The following is a 19,385-nucleotide window of genomic DNA, read 5'->3' as shown; positions in this document are numbered from 1 at the left end:
TACCTGTTGAATCAAAAGGAGACTGTTCCTTGAAGGTCTCCTAAGTACTGACCTAGACCCATCCAGCCCATGAGATCACAACATACGGATGCAGCTTTAGCCATCTTGTAGAATTCAACTACTGAGTTTGAGAAGGAAAAAAAAAGCAAAGATTGAATAATAGAAACTGTGAATCCATTATAATCCAACTAAAGTCAGACACATTAATGGCACTGCTTCAAAATTACAGGTTTTGGGGACGAACTTTAATTTCTCTAATATATGCAATGTATTAATGCCAAGCTCACCCAAACTTCAAATGGGCATTTATCAATAATTAATTATACTGACTAAAGTGAATTAACGGCTACATAGCATCATTAGTTGTGAAGTAACTGATCTTATAGAACTGAAAATCTCAAGCCTCCTAACATCTGATTAGACAAGACAGCCAGAATGAGATTTTGAATACTGGAGTGCCCCTTCATTCATTTGATAATATACAGTAACTTTAAACAAACACAGAATACTAAGCATATCTTGAAAATGAACATTTGTTTAAGGGGTGCATGTAACTTAAGCGTTGAAGAACAAAAACTTAACTAGTAAAACAATTTCTCTTCACCAAAATGTAAGTTAAACTATAAAATGTAAAGGAGACCAAAGGTCATATTTTAGGTTGGCTAGTGCCATTATAATATCCTGACACATGCAACTGATACAATCTGATACGGAAGAATTTAGGCATGAATGAGGTAACAACAGGGAGTGGATCCTGAGAAATAGTCTAATAAAATGAAAAAATGCCCAAAGGGTGAAATGTGACAAGACACAGAAAATCCAGAGACTGTATCTAGAAATTGCACAATAGCTTGGAACAAACAGTTTGAAGCTTATCAAAAAGACAGCACACCAAAATACCAGAAGTATAAGCTGCCTGAGTTCAAGAAGAATATACATTTAACTTACTAAATGCTCATTTCATACTAAAGATTCTTCAAAAGAGCTTTTGCAACATGAGATGTCCTCTTTTGTAACATGACATAGGAGCCAGTACATAATCATTTGTACTTTGTGTTCATGGCTGTCATCTTCAGAAAAACGTAAGACTCAAGGTCTCCCCTTGATTTCAACACCAAGGTATTATCTGTGTGGGGGGCAGAGAATTATTTCCTTTATATTCTTTTCAATAATGGATTATCCTAGTTTCTCCCTAACAAATCAACAAGAAATCAAAAATTGTTCCACCTACTGGCACAACTTGGAGCTTTGCTACCTTTTTCCTGAAACCAAACAGGCTCTGTGAAAGTAATCACATCAGGCCTACATATTACTCTGGTACTGATTAGGAAAGACAAGCTCTCCTATCCCCACAGGGGTGTATCATATCTTGGGTAATCTGGCACTACACAGCTGTCAGCAAGAAACTGATCCTCCATAACATGGAGACAGCTTTCTGAACCACAGATAACTCAGCACACAGTATCAAACAATCTTGCCAGGGGTGAAGGGGAAGGTTTACAAACCTACCTTGTCCACAATAAAGGAACACAAAAAGCTCCTACCCTGGAGTACTGTTAAACTTTATCTCCTCCATCTCCAAAACTGCTTTCACCAATACATCAGACTGCACTGCTGCAATTTGATGAAGCATACATGGACTTCAAAATGCTGCTTGTACAAAGAAACTAAAGTACATCAAACTATCAGCTTAGAGAATTTCATCTCTTGGAAACAATGCTGTTACAGGTCGAATCTCTCTAACCTGCATCTTTGGGACCTGACCGGCACCGAACCAGAGAATTGCTGGACCACGGGAGGTCAATATTGTCTAGATCAGTGTTTCCCAACTGGTGCTCTGCGGAACCCCAGGGTTTCGTAAGAACATGGCACTCCCCTGCCCCCTCTTAAAGAGAGTCTATTTTGCGTTTTTTTTCTTTGCGTAACAAATTCTGGTAGGGTTTTTGGGGATTTTTTGCTTGACAAATTTTACTCTGGCAACCCTAGGGGTTCCTTACAATTCTTTTAAGCTGAAAAGGGTTCTGTGGCCAAATAAAATTGGGAAACACTGGTCTAGATCATTACCAACACTTTTACTGCTCAGTGGGCTTTTAAAAAGACAGTCACGGCTAAATGAGAGCTAAAACAACAGAGACACAGAGGCATAACTGATGGCTGTAAACAACCTTTATGGGACCTCAAGAAATGTGGCCATACCCACGATAAGTGGATATCCAGCTAACTAAAAACATGCCAGACCACAGATGTTGAAGGACCAGAGAGATTCAACTTTTTTTTTTTTTTTTTTAAAAAGCTATCTTGGTTAAACTTTATACTAGTCCACTTTATAGAAAACTAAGCTCTGATCTACTTAAAACACTAGAATGTAAATGTCAATGAGAAAGATCAATTAAAGAAAACATAATTGTAAGCAAGTAAGTAAATAAAGGTAATTTTCAGAAGAAGAGTCTATCAATTTCCTGGGAAAGGAGGACAGAGGACTAAGGACAAGTCTACACTTAAAATGCTGCATCAATACAGCTGCACTGCTGTAGCACTTTAATGAAAATGATCTAAACTGGGATGCACAACCTTTTTGGCCTGAGGGCCATGTCTGAATATGTCAATTGTACAGCAGGCCATAAATGCTCATTGACCCTACCTCCTCCCAGTTGTGGATTAGCCACTGAGCCAAAGGCGCGTGCCCATTGTGGAGTCCTGGAGAAAATGGGCATTCCTGAGCCACTATGCATTTTCACTCTCTCTCTCCTGCTGTTCCAGCTGGGGAGCAATAGATGGAATGGGGCAAGTCTCCCACCTGGTGGGAACTCAAGGGCCAGATGAATAAAACCCCAATAGGCTGGATGCAGCCCGCAGGCTATAGTTTGCTCACCTCTGCTCTAAGATGATGGGAGAGGGCTTTCCCACTAGGGTAATTAATCCACCTCCCAGAGACCTAGTGGCTGTGTCAGCAGGAGAAGCCCTCCAGCTAACATATCTCTTTCTACACAGAGGGTTTGGCTAATATAACTATGTTGCTAAGAGGTGTGAATTTTTCATACCCAGGCCAAGGCCAAATTTAGGGGCAGGCAACTGCCTAGGATGCAAGGTGAAGGAGGAAATGTGCACTGAGCTTGGGAGTACTGATTTTGTTAGTGACAAAAGGGAAACTAGAATGTTTGAAGTGCCATGTTTCAAGTATTCTGTATTTGGATTCACCTCCCAGAATGTTCTGGGCCTTTGTAAAAACCTGTGGCACCTTCCAGAGTCTGAGAACTACATTTTCCTTGAACCTCTTTTAGAATGTTGTCAGCCATGCCCTCACGTGTATACGAAGGGACAGGGCATCACTAGTCAGTGAGATACAAGAATGGCGTAAATTGAGAGCCTAACTGTGATACCGTGAACCTTGTTTTATTGTGCAATTGTGATGTGCTTACATTTTAAGACTTGAAAAAAAATAGTGACTAACAAATGTCATTAAATATGCCCTACCAGAGATATCTGTCAAACCCCTATCGACACAACAATAGAAAAGAAATACCTTTACTTCTTTCCTCATTTTTAATAACCAACGTTGATGGCTTTCTTTGACGGTGGAACAGATTTCTTGCTGTCCCCAATACTGTCCAAGGCAGCTTGGTTACCAGGGCAGATGTGAAGTGATGGGAAGTTTGGAAGAAATTTCAAGAGGTTGTTATTTTGCTTGCTCGCTGATGTTGTTTGAGTGTCCATCAAAGAAAGATTTGGACAAAAGAACACCATAAGAGACTTTGGGGTTTTTGTATGACCGTAAGTTACCAGCAGATAGGAAAAACACTTACAATTGTACGCACCTTCACTAGAGGCTCTCACATAGGGAATGTTCAGACATCATTGATAAAGACCTCTATGTTAAATTGGAGAACACCACACTCTGCAACATGGAAAGCTCTCCACTCCAAGTTCCAAAACTGTTTTGGGTCCTATCTGTTTTCTCTATTGACTGTCAATTAACAGTGATTTTAAAACTTGAAAAGGCTATTTCCCAAATATCACCCACACTTTCCAGAATACTCCTGCAACAAGTTGAATGAAAAACTTAACATATTGTACATATCAACACAACACTTAGGACTGTATGTCAGACATAGCTACTTACTGAAGACCTGAAAGATAGAGCAACATATCTCAAGAATTTACACAGGCAAAAATCAGCATCTCCCAAGAAACCACAAGACATTAATCCACATTATTTTGCTGGGCTAGGAAGCAGATATTTTTCCAGAGTGTATTCTACACTTGCTTAAAGAAAAGCATAATTAAAAAGCAATTTAAATTACAGTACTTCTGAAAAGCTAAACACATTCCATTAAGCCACACAACTGCATTATAGCAGATTTTTGTTTAGAAAACTCAAACCTATAGAGTGAAAAGGTCCAGTGATGTTTAACTTCTTCCCTAATCAGACATCCACAACTGTGTTAGTGTTTATATAGGGAAAAAGAATGAGCAAGTTTACAGTGACCCCTTATCTACCTAGGAATAAACTGCAGATAAAGTTACATTACGTGAACTGTGTTTGACCTCCGTCAAAACAAGTTCCTTGCCTTCTCTTTAGTCTCAACTGCAAGTTAATTTTCAGTCTCAAATGGCACAAAGATATTAAATAGAATGCAATCCCAATCATGTTTGGATAATTAAACACCGAGACTATGGGTTGTGTGCTAAGGCATGAAAAGGATTTAAAAGTAAAAAAAAGAAAAAAAAAATCTTGGTTTGGAAGGTTCTAATACTGTTCCATAAAAAAAATTCTGAGATAGGAAAACTAATTCACATAATTTTTACCTGCTAACAGCTTCATCAGCAGTATGTAAGATTTGGATCACAATTGTGTGTGTGGTTAAAACTAGAGCTATTAAAAAGGATTTGCAATTGCTGTTGCATTTTTACATTACTTTGCACAATCTTTTAGAAAACACAAAGTTGGGCACTTTTGAAACTAACTCCAATTTCTACCAGTGAGAGAGGCTAAGCCGTCATTCTTAATTTCAGCTCTTTCAGGTTAATGAACATTTTAAAAATCAAACAAACTCAATTTTTTAAATTATTTGCTAATGCTCAGAAGTAGGGATATAAATAGCCATTAAATTTTTTTTAATCGGTTACATGGTTATCAGTCATATGGCTAAACATTTAACTGGGGAATTCAGAATACAGGAGGTTCTGCAGCATCCTCATATTTTATGAAGGGCCCTGTTGCTGAGCCCCACAACTGGGCTCTGGGAGTGGCAGCAAAGACTATCAGTTAACTGAAACCAGTAAGATTGATGCTTATTGGTTAATAGTTAACTGGTTAAACATTTACATTCCTAGCCACAAAAGTCAATTACAAGTAGTTCTATGCAAACCTAGGACTTTAATGCAGGGTGCTGAGCTGCCCAACTCAGTAGATAGTAGTTGTAAGCTGGGTGTATATATCTGCAACTTAGTCAACTGTACAAGTAGCTTTGCAAATTAAATATGAAATGCTCTACGTGTAATCTTCTCCATGGTTTAGCCAACAAGATGCCTTTTAATGTCCCAGAACACAGAAAAAAAATGGAGTAATATTCAGAGAGAGACATTTTCAATTGTGACCAGTGCATTGTGATGGAGCTATTTTTAAAGAGATAATGATTATTCCCATCATCCAACAGATCATTGGATGTAAAGAATTGATACAATCACAGCCATGATTGACCCAGAGGAACTGGGATGCATATGGCCACCTTTCAAAAGCCCTATGCGACGAGAGGTATGAGTGAGACACCCTATAATGCAGAGCCAATATAAAAGAACTCTGGCAGGCACTCCAGAAGGCAAAGGAGGCAAATAGTTGATCTAGTGCTGCAACCAAACATGCTGTTTCCATAAAGAACTGGAAACAATCCTGGGTGGGTACCCCACGACCATACCCAAGGAGAGTGTAGATACTTCCCATTGTCATTCCCACAGCACAGAATCATCAGAAACACGTGTCCCAAAGACAGAAGTTCATGATGAAGAGGTGGAAACATATGAAGGACCTAGGGTCAATGTGGTGGCAACCAGTGTGCCAGGCAATGAGGAATTGTTCTCAAGTTCTAATATTTGTGAGGACTCGCAACTAGACAAGGACCATGAAGCAAGGAAAAAGATGGAGTAGGTTGCTGTGCAGGCAAGGGAGGTGATCCAGTTGGGAGGCATGCGGGGCACAAAGTAGCACTAGTGCTGCCAGGGGAGGGAAGAAGGAGGATATGGCTGCCATGCAGAGTGGTTAGTTACTGAATGTTGCAGCAGGTGGGAGTGAGCTGTTAAAGTACAGGCGGTAAGTTGCTGTTGTAGCGGGATAGGGGAGGGAGGGAGTGGTGACTTGGAAAGTTGCTCTTGCAACCGGGGTGGGGGAGTGGCACCAACAGAGACTGTATTTCTATGAGCTAACTAAACCTCATCTGGGTTTGCATTACATTCAAGAGCATCGATGGATACAGATATGGCAATAGAATCATGCTGGGAGATGGTGTCAACGCTTTGCCTGATGCACTTATCAATTTTCTCAGAGATTCCATGGCAGGGCTGCCATTTCCCCACCACTGTGGTACGACACTCTCCCAAACCATTCCTCACACTATGCTGCTAGAACCAAGGCAGCACAGAGTTTGGCTTCATAAGGAATCTGGTACCCCTGCTCTCATGCAGAAGCTCATCCTGGGTGTGCCTGTTAACCTTTAGCAGTGATATGTCAGCCAGAGTAATGGTAGCCTGTGGACATGTGTAGGATTATTACAAATTTCTCCCATATGCACCTGCTGCACAAGCCCAGACTGTACATTCTTGGGGGATCCAACATTAATCCTCCACCTCTTTATACCTACATTTAAAACTCATCATGATCAGAGGGATCTGGAGAGATCTGTATTTGTCTCTAGGGCAACAAATGGCCAGTTTGTTCACAGACATGCATGTTATAGTGAAATGTTACAATCTTGACCGGGAACAGTCCAGTCACTCTATTGTTACTTTTCCAGACCAGATCTTGAGATGTCATGCACATTCCCCAGCAGACAGACACCACCAATTAAGGAAAAAACCACAGAAGACAAGGGAGGATCTGGCCAAGGATGTGTTGTGTCACTCAATACTTCAAGCATAAAAAAGAGCAGAAAAGAGCTATGGAGACTGAAGCGAGAACAGAGCGCATGCTAAAGCTAATGGAAGATCAAAAAACGACCAAAATGAGACATATTCCTCTCCCTGTGAAAGCAGGTGTGACTTTAACAGCTGGATGTTAACATAATTGTGAAGTTTTCAGACTACCCTTACTATCCGTTCTCCCCAAACATCCTGATTGAAAGACATCAACAACAAATGTTTAAAGACATGAGTTTATTTTGAGTTATACAACCCACAACAATCACTCTGGCTGCTGCATATGCGCGAAATATCCCTCAGATTTTATGGGAATGCCTCACTCAGAATGAGCAGTGTGATGAGGCAGGGAAGCAACCCCAACACACAAATGTCAGTGTCCCTCACTATCGTGTAAGTGGTTCCTCAGAGCCTCCCTGATGATGGTCATCCTGTGGACTTCTCTGACTGCACAAGTGTCTGGCTGCTTAAACTGTGCATCCAGGCACTCTGTCTCATTGTTCCACCCATGGCCAAATGCTTCACCCATATTCTCACACAAGTTACGTAAGCAACAGCATGCTTCAAAAGACCCAGCTTGCCACAGACACCTCCATGTCACTTTCAATCAGCCAAAGACAGTTAAAAACCACACAGCATCAGCTTAGCCCACTGAACTGCTCCTAATTGCTGTCCAGGTGCTCCCAGTAAGGCTTCATGAGCCAGGGCTTTAAGGGGTAAGTTGCAGTACCTAGGATGACTATGGGTATGTCCACCATTCCCACTGTACTTTTCTGATATGGAAAGGAAGTCCCAGCATTCAGCTTTCTGTACAGGCCACTGATCCTGAAGATGCACGTGTCATGTACCTTTCCAGACCACCTTGCATTTATGTCTGAAATGTCATCCACTAGTGCCTGAAGCACCACGGAGAAGTACTCCTTCCGATTTATGTACTCTTTGGCCAGGTGGGGTGGAGCTACAATGGTTCTACCAGTATCGGCTTGACAAAGCCCTGGCTGGGTTGATTTAGTTGGGATTAGTCTTGCCTTGGGCAGAGGGCTGGACTTGATGACCTTCTGAGGTCTCTTTCAGCTCTATGATTCTAGGATTCCAAATAGGAATTCCGTCAATTGTCCCACCACAGTTTGGAAAGCCCATGTTAGCAAAGCCAGCCACTATGTCATCCACATTTCCCAAAGTTATAGTGCTAAGCAGCAAAATGCAATTTATTGCCCTGCACACTTGCAGAAGCACTGCCCTGACTATAGGCTTCCCCACTTCAAACTGATTTGAAACTCAACTGTAGCATTCAGGAATCACTAGTTTCTACAAAGCAATAGCAACACACTTTTCTACCAAGGGAGTAGTTCTCATTCGGTTGTCCTTACACTGTATTTCAGGGACCAGCTCAACACTTAGCTCCAGGAAGGTTGCTTTACACATCCAAAAATTCTGTAGCTACTGGTCTTCGCCCCACAAGACCATGCAATGCCACTACTTGGTGCTGGTTTTTCTAGCCCAAAAGTTATGTTCTACAGTGCACAGATGATCTGTGACTGTCCAATACAATAACAATTCATTGGTGTCCCTCTCACCTTTGTTGCCCGCATCAGAGTCTTCCTCAAACATCAATTGCATAAATAGCTGTGCTACAAGGTGTGATGTCTTAAAAACATTGAACACAACATGGGAGAGAACTGTGAGGTCCATGATTTCTCATAGGAGATGCTGGAGTTCACAGCAAGAACTGTCATTCAAGTGATATGAAAGTAAGCTGGAAGCACAAGGAGGGCAGGAAAGCAGAGAGGCAGCTGAAGGGAAACGTTTTCACAGTCCTAAAATGCATAAATTAAATTAATGGAGATTGCCTATCTCCTAGAACTGGAAGGGACCTTGAAAGGTCATCGAGTCCAATCCCCTGCCTTCACAGCAGGATCAAGTACCATTCCTGACAAATTTTTGCCCCAAATGGCCTCCACAAGGATTGAACTCACAACCCTGGGTTTAGCAGGCCAATGCTCAAACCACTGAGCTATCCCTCCCACCAAAGTACTATGTTGCCCATTCCCACAGTGCTTAGCAACTGATGATGCCGCCAGATACTGTAGGATGCTCACCCACATTGCTTTGCTCTGTCGACAGGGTGCTAGCAACGTGGCCATGAAATATCGACAATGGGAGGCAGAAAAAACCGTCTGACTGGTTTCCAATTCTTTCTTGCTGTTGACAGGATAGTAACAACAGAGACATGAAATATTGACAATGGGAGGCAGAAACACCAGTTTGATCAGTTTTCACTTTTGGCAACTTTTGAATGTTGACAGCACTTTTTGTTTCCAATCTTCCCAGTGTAGATATAGTCTAAGCAACTATCAGAGGCTTTGTTTACATGTGATGAAGGCACCAATGCTGGGGGCCTGTGTACAATGGCAAGTTACTTTGCTGGAACTTACTGTGCTCAGAAGGGAGATTTTTCACACCCATGAGTAAGAAAGTTTCAGTGTAGTAACTTGCCAGTGTAGACAAGCCCAGATAGTAATGGTTTTTCAGTTACTACTGGCCTGGGCAGGATCTGAATCAAAGACCTGAAAGAGGTAAAAGATATTATTTAACCCATGCAGATGGTCTTTCCCTCTATATGCATATTCCTATAAAGAACAAAGGTGGAAGATGCTAGTCATGTAGCTTAACACATGAGCATAGTAAAGAATCTGAATAGTTAGAACAGTAAGTATGTATAGAATATTTTCTCTTTAGCTTTTAAAGAAAAACCTTGTAAGAGAGTTGTTCTCCCTCCTCAAAAAAAATCTAAATAGATCTGAACAGTACTAAAATATCAGCCTAGTCTGAATGAGTTTTTTTCTTTTATGAAATAAGATAGAATTGGTATCAACAATAAAAAGAAGTTAAAAATTCCAACACCAAAGAAAGCATTACATTTTCCTCCTGTCTGATCAAATCATAGTTCTTAATATTTCATAGCTTGCTCCGGGCAAGTTCTGAGGCAAGTGTTGGTGCTGCACAGTCAAACCTCAGTTCAGCTACCTGTGATGTGCCAAGTCCTCACAGGTGGAGTGTGAATAAAAACTGCCACTCTAATTTCTATATTTATTACTGATACTTACACTAGAGTCCAAAAGGACACAACACTTTGAAAAGCCCCTTGCATAAAGTGCATGCATGATCATTTCAACAGGACACACAAACTTTGCCTACACTGCTGAGTTTAAAGTGCTGCCACATCTGTGCTTTAACACAACAGTGTAGTCACAGCACCAGTGCAGGTAGGGAGTAGCTAACAGTGCCGGGAGCCTGTTTACATTGGCTCTTCACAGTTTGCTGCATTTGGAGGAAGGGTGTTTTTTACACTCCTGAGTCAGAAAGTTACAGTGCAATAAAGTGTCAGTGTAGACAAGCCCTTAATAAAAACAATTGTACAATATGCATAACTTGCCTCAGACAATATTGTTTGTAAGAAACCATAAAAATGTTCAGTTCCTAGATCCTTAAGTCAGTAAATAGCAAACACTTTTGGAAATGGAATCCTTGGTTCCTCTACATTTTAGCTTATATTTGTTTCAATGGGAGAAAAAGGGAGGCACATCAAGGAGATTTCTACCCCTGAAGAAAACCTGGGAGAAGTGTCTTACATTAATGACATATTATTGAAAGAACACGGGAATGTCATGGATGTTACACAAACCTCAGATTTAAAAAAGAAATCATTAACATTCATTCCCAAGAGCAAGATTGTTTCCAGGAGCAGGGGACAGTGCAGGAACAGGCTGTAGGGGGATCTGAGAGGGGCTAGATTCCAGCCAATAGGAGCAGCGGGGAAAGCCTCCAGGCAGTTCTCCCGTGCACTGCAGTTCTCCCAGCCAGGGAGGAGGAGGAGAAGCATTGTGTCCCCACAAGCCGGGTCATGAGCGAGACTCAGGGCTTTCTCTCCGCCACAACGGGAAGCTGATGCTGGTGCTCCAACCATGCGGGGAAGGGAGGGAGGGCATAGCTGGAGCACCAGTGCAGGTTCCCTGCTGTGGGGGGAAATGGGGACCACTATGAAGGAGGCTGAAGACCATCACAGTTTGAGAACCACTGCTGTAGAAGATACAAAATGACAATATAGGCACATCATACTCCCTCTTAGAGAAAGGAGGGACTACAGCAATTTGTTATAGTTTAAGTCTTTCTGCTATTATGGGATGAAAATCCTTTAACTGTGGTGCTCCTTAGCCTAGACCAGGGGTCTCCAAACTACGGCCCGCGGGCCGGATGCGGCCCGCGAGACCCTCTCATCCGGCCCGTGGAGACCGTCCCTGGGGCGCCGCCGAACGGGCCCTTCTTGCCGCGGGGGGGGGGGCCCTGTCAGGGGTGTGCGGCGTGTACTCACGCCACGCCGGGGCAGGAGAAGCGGGCCGCTCTGCTGACAAGCGGCCGCGCGGCGGCAAACGGCGCAGGGGGCGGGGGTTAGCACGGGCGGCGTTCCCCCGCCCAGACTGACAGGGCAGCCGGCCAATCAGGGGGCAGGATGGACGGTGGTGGTAACGCCCGCCCGGTGACGTGCGGGGGAACGTGAACCCCGGCGGGAACTTTAAAAAGGTGACCCCTTCCACCCGGGGGGGGGGGAAGGAGTGAGCGGTGGCAAGCAGGAGGGGAGGACAGCGTGCAGAGGAAGGGGAGAGCAGGGGGAAAAGCCCCCCCCCTTCCGGGAGAAACGGATTCGCAAAGCCAGAAATGTCTGCTATTTTGGCATCCAGGAAACAATTTCACCATTCACACTAATACAGGTGTTCATGTGTAGTGTATCAATGTGTTATTAAATAATAACTGAATAAAATAATATTAAATAAATAATTAAAAACAACATCCATGTTTTGATTGTTTTTTATTTGGACCTCAAGTGTGTAGTCGGCCCCCGAACTGCTGTTTGATAGTTAATGCGGCCCTCGGGCTGAAAAGTTTGGAGACCCCTGGCCTAGACAAACAAACATGAGACACTCAGTTTAGTTTTCCACTGTCAAACTAGACAATGGAAATTCTTCTCTTAAATTGTGTACCTAACACAGCCTTATTAGCCCTTTGAGATTGCAACGTAATGCAAGATTTGCAGAGCAGTTTCGTTGTTAACAGAATACTACCTTAAAAAAAAAGGCCACCGTTGTCTTCAGAGCACATTCTACATGCACCTGAAATATATGCAAAGACACGACCCCCCAAGTTTACATATTTTGCTTGAATCAGTTTCTGAAAGGAGGAATGGACTGTATGCTGAAGCATAAACCTTCAGTTAATTATCAACTCATTAAAAGGAAAATCTCAATGAAAGCAGCTTGGCTCCTTGGGGTGTAAGGAGGAAGAAGCAGAGGAGACCCACACAATAACATGCATTAATGTGCAATGGTCCAAACTGGAACCAATATTTCATTAACTAGCACCAATTTCAAGGGCCCAAGATGAAACATACAGAACACTGGCCCTGCCCACACACTGCCCCTAGAATGCCTACTACTGGCATACTGAGAGTGGAGTGTTGCTGACCCTGAAATCCTGCTGTCCCTGTGCTCTGGGGACAGGGAGGCTAGGGCCCTGTGCCACCCTCCCTTCCTGGTGCTCTGGGGCTGTGTCACATGCCTTCCCTCTCTGCTCCCCTCCACAAGTTGGGGGGGGGCACACAGCGTGCTGCCCTGTCTCCCTGTGGTGGGAGATGGAGCCTCAGCAGAAGGGGCAGAGCTGGGGTGGGGGCTTACCTCCTCCAGCCTTACCTTCACCGACTGGCCATGTTTATTATTCACCTTATAAAAGAGGGTTTACAAAATTAATTACATTGATTGTTGAAACTCATCCAAATGGGCCGTTTTATACTCCTGATTTCTCTGAAGGTTATGTAACCCTTCCCTGTGTGCTGGGCACCTTATGTTACTGAGAATAGAAGAGATCCTGAGATTCCCAGGGATGATGTTGGATAGGTGGGAATCCTCTATCCACCTCTCTGCTGCCGCCCCTTACTCCAAAAATAATTTAAAATTGGCAGTGTCCCCACCTGGCTGGCCCCTGTATACATTCAATGGCTTTCTTAGGGAACCTCCAGGAAAAGGAGTTGGTCCCACCAAAATATCCACAGCTCTGGGACCCACTTCAAAGGGAAGATTACCTGACCTCTCCTCAAACTCAGTCTCTATGCTGTGCCCCTTCACTTGCAAGAACTTTCCCATACAACAATGGAAGTTACTCACAGTTCCTTCACTACAGGCCCATCTCAGTTCTAGGCACAGCAGTAGACTCTTCCCCTGGCTCTAGGAAAGCCACCTCTGAAGTTCCCTGCTTTATCAAAATCCCAGCAAGCTCTCAGCAGCAGCTTCTAGTTTGGACACTAGCAATCTGGCTCCTCTTTCCAAAAATGGAGCCCACTGCCTGGAAGGGAGAGATATCTCCCCCCCCCCCCCCCCCCAGGGTATCTTCAGAGTTGTAGTCTCTTTAAGGCCAGGTCTACACTATGAGAGAAAGTTGTGGGTGGAGTCAATGTACCTTAAGTTGAATTCCTGAAGCATTCACACTGTGGGAGATTGACTGGAGAAACTCTACCAGAGACTTCTCCTTACTCCTCGCGACCTCATAGAGTGCTAGGGCTGACAGGAGCACCATCAGCGATTGATTTAGTGGGTCCTTATTAGATCCATTAAATTGAGCCCCAGAAGATTGATCTTTGGAGCACCAATCTCAGAATAAGTGTACACCCAGCCTATGGCTAGATTGTAGCACCCAAGATCTTTCCAATTGGAACACTCTAAATAAAAGTCAGATGCCCCTCTAGTAAATGGGCCTACAGTTGCTGCTATAACCATGAAATTCAGATGGTTCAACTAAAAATTATTGTTGATGTTATGTAGAATTTGTAAGCTATATACTAAGTTCCCCTCCCTCAAAAGTGTGAACATACTGTGCTGCAGCTCACAGGACGTCTTGGCTAACCAAGCAACCACCAGATAAATGCCAGAACTAAAGCACCAGAGAGCACTGAAACGCTTGTGCTACCACCCCCACATTTTAACATAACTTATTCTAGAGATGTTAAAAATCAGTTAAATAGGTAACAGCGGAACTGCTGAAAATCTCAGCAGTTACATATTACATGCTGTGGGCACAAAAGAAGTGGGCTGTGTCCACAAAAGCTCATGATGCCATCTATGTTTTGTTAGTCTTTTAGGTGCTGCGAGACTATTCGTTGTTTTTAAAGTTTTTATAAATTCTCTGTTTCTACACACTATGCAAGGGATCGTGTTTTCCTTTCTGTGTTCCACTTCCAACCCACACTTTGCACTGATACCTGTGCCTCATCAATCCCTTGCAACTTTGGGTATGTCTAGACTACAGGCTTTTGTCGACAGATACGGTCGACAAAGCTTCTGTCGATAAAGAGCGTCTAGACTACATCCAGTTCTGTTGACAAAGCAAGCCGCTTTATCGACATGAGAGTGTAGACGCAAAGGACAGTGTAGATGCAATAATGCCTTCTGTCGACAGAACTCTGACGACAAAAGGCATTATTCCTCATGGAATGAGGTCTGCCGCCATCAACAAAACTGCGGAGTTCTGTCAACATTATGTCGACAGAACTCAACGGTAGTGTAGACGCAGGTATAGTTTTGTTGACAAAAGTCCACTTTTGTCGACAAAACCCTGTAGTGTACACACCCTTTATCCCAGAACAACTGTTCTGGATTTGTTTTCCACTCCAAAGCTGGAATGGCAAGTGATAAATTGTGCAGCGAGTCTATTCTCTGATTGTGAAGTTGTATTTGCATAAAAATGTTCCCGCTCCAGGTAGTCTCCAAGCTGTCAAATTAAGCTTTGTAGGTTCTTCATCTCAGATTGTGATGTGACACAAACTGCCTGCACATACCCCTCTGTCAGAAAATGGTATTTAACAATAGTCTGTCTTGCTACCCATGTGAAATTAGTGCGGTGTCTCCTTCCATTCTGCATAACTACTATTGCTAGATTCAGAAGAGACAAGCATGGCATTATTCTATTGCACACACTATATTGCATGTCTGCACAATTTTTCTGTACTATCTGAAAATTTTACTAAGAATGTCTTGAATTTCTCTGCTAATAAATGCTAAAGCTCTAACATCTCTTAACAAAACAGCCTAGAGGCTGCACTGTGATTACAAACATTTTGTGATGGTCTTATTTTTCTGTTTCTAACAGAGACCAAAAGATCCACCCACCTCCTCAAACTTGCAAGACACCATAAAGGCTAAAGACTGGGAGATTCTGGGCCTTCTTCTCCCAAGGATTTGTATTGCATCTTAGCCATCAATGGTTCCCACACAAACACAGAGCAAGTGCTTAGGCACCAGGTTAACTAGCATAATTTTATGACAATTATCTTTTTTAGACACCTGCCCATTTCATTACCACATCTTGCGGCTTTTCCCATATATTGCGCCTCTCCCTTCACAGCAGTAATATCAGTAACATACATAGAAAGGAATATTCAACAAGAGGTGTCTATAGCCAGCCATTTGGTTTTGTTTCCCCCACACCACCTTATGGAAAGTACTCATTAAATTCAGTGCTTTTCAAGTCCTGGAAACAGAAGCTTTTATTTATAGCCTTTACTGTCACAGAACAAGGTTTCCGTGTTCCACTGTTCAAAACCTTTAAGGCAGAGTTAAAGTTGATGACAAACTTTGTATCCTTCAAGAATGATTCCTGATTTTGAGCCCCACCCTGCAACCTACTCATACAATTGCTATGGAGTCAGAGGAAGTATGACTGAAGGCAAAAGTTGATCCATGATGAGCAGATTGTCATTGAATGGCCCATCAGCAATGCTGCATCTACTGCTAAAATCCTGAAAATAGTAAATGTTCAAATGTACTAAAAAGCTAGCATGACTTTTTGAACTATTTTATTTTTTTGAAACCTAGTTCTTAGGTTATGGAACACTGCAAGAGATACATTTGTGATCTGTAACCTGGTATAAATTCTGGTCAATCAAATCTGTATGGTAAGATAAAAGATATGTCTAAGAGTCGTGTTCAGTTGAGCAATGTAGCAGTTGCTCAAAATTATGATATACATCTTTGTTGGCTACAGATAGTATCTGAGGCACATCCAATTAGAGTAAGACATAACAGTATGAAGTTGCAGAAATAGTGGGAACTGTCTCTTCTTAAGAAGCAACTTGTTTAACGAGGGCTGCTGTCACTTAAAGGAGGGTCAGAGTGGTTTAGATTTTCTCTGGAATGGCACTGACAATATGAACTTGGAAATTCTTCTTATGGCTAAAAATAACAGTATCTGAAAATAATGGGTTTTTAAGGTATTCCTTTGTTCATCTCACAAAACAGAGGTGCACAATTAACTACATAGCTTGGATGAGCTTCTCTATCTGCTGCTTTGAGGAGAATACCCAGTTTTTATTATACCATCTAGTCACACCTCTCTGCTCAGCTGTGTTACATTGTCATGGAAGGATCATTTTTACACATTGTATGATGGAATGAATGCATACAGAAGGTTATAACAATCTCAATTGCTGTAGATACTAAAAAACAAGTGAGTTGCCACTTCTAGATTAGGGATACTAAAGGTGAATCATGCTTAAACCAGCAGGGAGAGAACAGATAAACATCAGTGAAATACTTTCAAAAAGTAAATTATTTTTCTGTTCAAACCCTTTACAATGAAAGGTCTGAACTTGAACTCATGTAAGAAGAATTGTTAATTTCACAAATACTAACATTTACAATAGTTTTTCCTTCCTGGAAAAGTTCAGTATTCCATAATTGCAGATGAAGAGTATATACTTCCTACGGTAGGAATTACTTCTCCAGGACCCAAGACACCTCACCTTCATTGTAGTGTACTGTTTCTTATATTAAGAGATATCGAGCTCCGACAACTCCAACTAGAGTTAATACTGTACCTGCTATTCCAAATAGGAGAACCGGCCTCAATTTTATCTTAATGTTGGGGGAAAAAAAAGATAGAGAATCTAAATCTTGTTTGAACAAGAGCCTAACTATTAAACACTCATTTTACAAGAGAAATGCTTGCAAGTTTCAGCCCTATCCCAAAACACTGAAACTAAATACTGAAGACCAGTTGGCAATAGTTCTGAACTAATATTTCACATGTTTTGCAATCCAACCTCAAATGAACTATCTCCTCCTTACCAACTTGAAGCTTTTCATTTCCTCTGCTTCTGTTGTCCCATAGCCCATGTGATCAGGCTAAAACAATTTATTCCTGCTGAAGGAAGTAGTTTTTCCCCCATGACTCCTTTGTTCTCCACTAACAGGGCCTTGTTTCTTTTGCATCAGTGCAGTAGGCAGTGGGCTTCAGTGCACTTCACAGACATGCACACTTAAGCAAGCAACAAAATATAATCACCACCCTCCTAGTTGAAGCTTTGCAAAAACCAAGAGAACAAGCACATTCAGGCTTCAAAGTATAGCATCTTTGTAAGAAGGGGGCGGGGGAGAAAACCCCCAAACATTTGTCTTTTAGCCTTTCAGAAGTATGGATGATTTGAGGAGACATTTTAATGTTTTGTGGTTAGTCAAGGAAGTTAATAAAAACAGTAACCGCTTCCAAGTGCAACATATTATCTATAGGGTCTATTCCCTCCCATGGATGTTTCCATATCAGCAGTATTCTGAAATATGGTAGAGTAAGCCACTTCAGCTATCAAGCTACTTTGAAGTTGCCTTCTCTATAATTACTGTGCACTGGTATCCAATTCTGTGAATATCCACTGCAAGCCATCATTTTTCTCCTTTTTCTAAAAGATTTTTTAGCTGTAGTCATTAGCCATACACATAGAAAACATTCTTAAGTGTGTTAAACCAGGTGCTGACAATGGACACTTAAGGCAGATGATAAGTTCACAATGGACTCTTTCAAAATCAGGCTTAATCTTCTATTTTTATTTCCTCACACCACATGCAAAGTTTGTTACTTTGATTTTTTTTAGCTGGCAAAACAACAAGCCAATACATGAAATAATGTTCATCTTTCATCTTGAAAGCTTTCATAGTGCATTACAAGTTGAGTGCAAAGAGATACCATGTTACTAGGATTAAGCAGTAGTTACCCAATGGTGATGAAAATATGGAATGTTGTTTTCTAGTGTGCCTTATCACTTCTGAACTGGTGAAATGCTGAGATACTGTAGAGAACCATCTCACATTGGCAGCGAGAGGGACTGGCTGGCTCAGGCGATATCCAACATTATAGAGAAGAGGGCAGATGTTACTCAAATACACAAAGTGCATAGCCGAATTCTTACATAGCAAGTACCAGTGGTATCATAATGGGATAATGATGTGATGTTGCATAATAATTACTACATTAATATTGAGTTTCAAATGAGACACCTATCATCATGTAAATGCTTTTGAACCCAAGCATAACCTGTAGGTAATCTATAGAAACATGCCAGCAACGTGCAGTGAAATATCTTTTTTCAAGTATAAATTCAAGTTATAACCACATAAGAAAAGAAGTCTGTTCCAGCACATGTGTGTACTGCCCATATTCACATACAGGCATTTTGTAGTTATTCTGTAAAAGGAATTGAACCTGAGCTCTAAAATATTCCATCCCCTTCTTAAAGAATCCATTAAGGACCTCATTCTTTGAATATATGAGAATCAATATTGACTGTAAAACTGGTTTGCCGTGTTTAACCTTCACACAGATTATTTCTTCTCCAAATTTTGTTTGCAATTAGTTTTTACCACCTCAGCTGTTAAAAGTTGTGACTTTCCCACTCCTACAACCCCAGCTGCCTCTTACAATTTAAATAATGGATATGCATGTAATATGGAACATGCCTATTTTCTGCTATTATTCAATGTTTTTCATTATTGGGAAGTTTTAGATCTTGAGTCTCATAAAAGACAAGTTACCTGTTTCTGTAATTGATGTGCTTCTAGATGTGCTGCTCACATCCATTCAAAGTAGGTGTGCTAAATACACAGTGCTAGAAAATTTCCCCTTAGCAGTACCCATAGGGGATTGGCTCCAGCGCCCCCTGAAATGGCATGCATATACTGCACCACATAGGGCACAGCCTGGCACCTCTCTCCCCCAGTTCCTTCCTGATGGAAATTCTGAGGGAGGAGGTTGAATGGACATGAGCAACATCTAGGAGAACACCGATTACTGAAACAAGTAATTGTCTTTCCATCTTCCAGTGCTTGCTCGTGTCCATTCTAAATAGATGATTCTAAGCAGCATCTGTGGAGGTGGATATTTAA

General features: G+C 41.9%; 1 protein-coding gene across 9 annotated transcripts in view; it reads right to left on the bottom strand.

The window, feature by feature from the left end:
• The window catches only part of TMCC1 (transmembrane and coiled-coil domain family 1), a 231,117-nt gene that overhangs the window by 84,362 nt on the left and 127,370 nt on the right, over positions 1–19,385 (bottom strand). Inside the window, exon 2 of one of the 9 annotated variants that reach the window (XM_014578433.4) lies at positions 4–121. The exons of the other annotated variants lie outside the window; for them this stretch is intronic. The gene's annotated coding sequence lies outside the window, so the exon portion shown is untranslated. The remainder of the gene's footprint in view (positions 1–3; positions 122–19,385) is intronic. 9 annotated transcript variants of the gene reach the window in all.

Source organism: Pelodiscus sinensis, chromosome 11 (assembly GCF_052426305.1).
Source record: "Pelodiscus sinensis isolate ZL-2025 chromosome 11, ASM5242630v1, whole genome shotgun sequence".
NCBI lineage: Eukaryota > Metazoa > Chordata > Testudines > Trionychidae > Pelodiscus > Pelodiscus sinensis.
This window is presented reverse-complemented; position numbering and strand designations above follow the sequence as displayed.